Here is a 3,871-nt window from a genome sequence, read left to right on the forward strand (position 1 = left end):
TGGAAACATGAAGTTCTTATGTAAAGTCAAAGTTAAAAGTTACGTGTAGGGAATCCAGAAATAAAATAATTTCATATTGCATAGGGTTTACACAAGTTGTAGGATCTTAGAGGTTGTAAGGAAAGGGTTGAAAAGAAACAGGTGTTTCTGTGACGAAGAGATGCATGGAAAATTGAGATCCAAAAGACCCATTAAGAAATGCCCTTCCAACGCTAGGAACATATGACCGCATATGCTCATAAACTTGACATTAAGATTTCCATTATGTTTTAAGAGTTAGACTGCATACTTCATATCAACTCCTTGAAAAAAAAACTTGACAATTGAAATTAACGATAGACTATCCAAATTTAAAATCCAAACAATTGAACGTAACGTAGACTACAAAAAGTATCTAGAAATCAAAATTCAATTACAATGTTAGAATTGGCATTATGTCAAGTCAAGCCCGATGACATCTCAATTTGTCACATCTAGAAATAAAGGGCTTCATAACCTGCTATTAAGTTCCTTATAAAAAGTGAATGATAGTTTGGATTTTTACATTTCCATCATCCCTCCAAAGAAACATAAATATATAATTTAAAACCAAATTTACATGCCATTATAGAACTAATTTTTGATACGTTGGATAATTATTTTAGCAAAAATTTTGTTGTTTTTCCTTTACAATGGCTATAAACCACTATTTCCCACAAGAATATACCCAGCCCAAATCACATTGGACGAAAAGTGCCCTTCAGGAGAAAATTGTTTCTGATGAGGCCATATTTAATTAGAGATGCCGGCATTATTGAAATATTGATTTTAGATGCAAACATGGTAGATAATATAATATGTGGTCCACCTCGGACATTGACCATCTTGATTAGTAGGACTCTCTTGCATGGTGCTAGAATAATGGGTCAGAGCATGCGCACCTCCTTCGTGGCAAATTATATTCTATACCATACACCATAAGGTACTTATGGTACTGCACCACACCAATCACATCTCTCGATTTCTGTAGGCTCCAAAATTGCCGCCTGCTCATCTCATTTTGATTTATCTTTATAGTGCACTACTTATATAATACATATGGTGTAGGATATAATTTCTCGTTCTCAACAGCTACTGCACCACAAGGATATTCTACAGCTACTCATCCTCCATGGTTAATATGGATGCAGACAAGTGATAACCGAAAGGCCGTCAGATACTAGAATGAGTTGTCTAAGATTCTTGCAAGATGTGACGTTACAAATAGAAAAGCCCCCACTGATTGCACAGGTATCTGTCACCAGGCGCACGAGAACGCCAACCGAAACCATGCCGAAGACCCGCGAGCTCGTGTGCCGTGTCCTCACAATCAAGCGGTTCTCGGACGCAAAGGAAGCCTCCATGCGTCACGTCCGCCCGAAACTTTCTCATGGTTATCCATTCCTTGCCGGTGCCGGCACCACCCATCCCTACATATATGCTTTCTAGTGCCCAGAAATTTGTGAACTGATTCCAGAAGGCTATAGATCTTGAGAGCATAATGGGCGGTTGTATGGGTAAGAGCAATCCGGTTCACCCTTGGAGCCTCGAGGACTAGTTCGAAGCTTGCAGTCATCGAAAGGCTCGCACCGGATCAAGGTTCTGATGACAGCGAAGGAGTTCGAGGAGCTGGCCTCACAGAGGAGCGACGCTGAGATCGGGCAGCTAATCATCGAAGGATGCTTGAGAGGGAGGTGGCAGGCTACGCCCGTTGGTCATGCGTGCGGCAAGAGAGAGTCTGCCTTCTTGTCAAGGAGTTTGGAGCCAATCATGGAAGAGGAGCTCGGTTGATAACTTTGTTTGGGGCTTATTAGCAAACAGGGCGTACGGATTTCTCGCATATGCTCCAATTCTATCTTGAAGAAGGCTTTTCTTCTTTCTTTCTTTCTTTTTTCTCCTTTTTTTCCTTTACATTTACATGTTCAAGAACAAGGTCCTTGATACAGGATCTGAGGATTAATGTTTAGAACCTAACTAAATAGCCTGAGCCATTTCTCAAAAATTCCAACAGCTGCATGGTACTATTATTCTCAGTTCTCTCTTGATCCTTTTTTGCAGTAGAGACCAAGAACACCAGAACGGATTCAAAACTAGGGTTGCAAATTTTATTGAATTCCTTTTGGTTCCATAACTGTTAAGCTTTAACCTATATGTGAATCATGACAGGTGGCAATTTCTGACCAATACCAGAATTCATTCAACATTAAGCATTGATGAGGTCAGCGATCAGCGATCGGTAACAATATTCTCACACTGATGAGGTCCCTAATCGTGAAATAGGTATATAAATTAATCCACAATGCCTGAGGAGAGGGTATTCTTCATAGATACGTAAAAATTTATCCAGGGAAAGTTCATGAACTTCAAAGCCGGTAGGTGTAGCAGGATGCAAGCTTTCCTTTCATAATCTATAGAAGTAATAGATGAGAAGCAACCAGAAAAGCTTCTTCCAGCAAGAACTCAAGGGTTATAGAGTCAGCAAGATTTTCGGACAACTGAAACAGTTTCTTTCATAGATATCCGGGGGATATTTGTTCCATTGCCTACTCATAAATGTCCAAAGCCTCGACGTCCCAACCAACTCTATGTGCCAGAAAAGAACAATCCATCCCCCTAGACATAGAAAGATATGCCAAAGGTACAAAACGTAAAAAAAAAATACATAGAAACAACTTATAAACCAAAAGAGATATACCTTAAAATTCCTTTATATTATGTGTATATATATAAGAGTGCTATCAGCCATGTCATGGACCTAAAAGTTTCAATGCATGGGTTGGCGAGGACCCCGTGGCCGCACAGGTGTCTTTGACGGGCTTACCCTAAATTGTTTACAAGGAGATGAGACTAAGACCGATGAAAAATGAAACATCCATAAATTCAAATAAGATACAAGAAAACATACCTTATCGGCAAGGATCCCAGTATCGAGCCACTTAAGTGGAGGGCACCAGTCGCACTCTCAGCCTGCAATGCAATTTTTAAATAATGTATTTTGGCATCAAATTTGTGTTTAAAATGCGTAAGAGAGACTGCACAATAGTTGAGCGGACTCTAGATCCAGGGGCCCAAATAAGCATTAAAGAAAAGGATTTCAAGCACTTTCACAAGATCAAATCAGTAGGCGGATAAGGAAGGCAGGAGGAGAAAAGGAGATGGCCTAGCAATGATAGATTGGAAAACTCTACACAGCTTCCAAATTTCATTGATGCTCAGGGTGCGAGAACATGAGAAAAAATTTAATCTGTATTCGATAAATCCAATAACTTATAAATACACAGAAAGGCACAAATCAGATCATTTAGTATATGCCTTCAGCAATGAGCTCTAGATCCTTTTTCCACCCTCTGGCAAATGAACCAGGCCTCCATTCTTCTAGATTCTGAAACGAATACCTATTAAGGCAGATGTTGCATTATAGTAAGTTCTTAATATATCATTTATCATCAGTACCTTGTTTCTCATTCAACTGAATTTCTCCAATTTTTCCATAATTCTACCTAATTCTAATCTCTGACAGATCTGCCTCAGAACATCCAAATATTACAATAGAAATATGACAGGGTTAATCATGTTATGGAAACCATCTGATGTGTCCTAATTCTAATCTCTGACGGATCTGCCATCAGAACATCCAAATCTTACAATAGAAATATGACAGTGTTAATCATGGTATGGAAACCATCTTACAATAGAAATATGACAGTGTTAATCATGGTATGGAAACCATATGATGTGTAACAGTATCTAAGAAAGGTGACACATCAATGATATTTTAACTCTCATATCAATTTTCCTTAGTGAACTGAAAGCACCTAGCAACGAGCTCTAGATCCTTTTTCCACCCTCTGGC

At 39.1% G+C, this 3,871-nt stretch overlaps 1 long non-coding RNA gene across 1 annotated transcript; it reads right to left on the minus strand.

The window, feature by feature from the left end:
* Positions 1-1,885: 1,885 nt before the first annotated feature.
* On the minus strand, positions 1,886-3,260 carry LOC120109856. The gene is made up of 2 exons (XR_005510613.1): positions 2,924-3,260; positions 1,886-2,840 (listed from the first exon to the last, which is right to left on the minus strand). It is a non-coding gene; the product is annotated as an uncharacterized LOC120109856 (long non-coding RNA).
* Positions 3,261-3,871: the final 611 nt, after the last annotated feature.

The sequence above is a fragment of the Phoenix dactylifera genome, unplaced genomic scaffold (assembly GCF_009389715.1).
Source record: "Phoenix dactylifera cultivar Barhee BC4 unplaced genomic scaffold, palm_55x_up_171113_PBpolish2nd_filt_p 002937F, whole genome shotgun sequence".
In the NCBI taxonomy this organism is placed as follows: domain Eukaryota; kingdom Viridiplantae; phylum Streptophyta; class Magnoliopsida; order Arecales; family Arecaceae; genus Phoenix; species Phoenix dactylifera.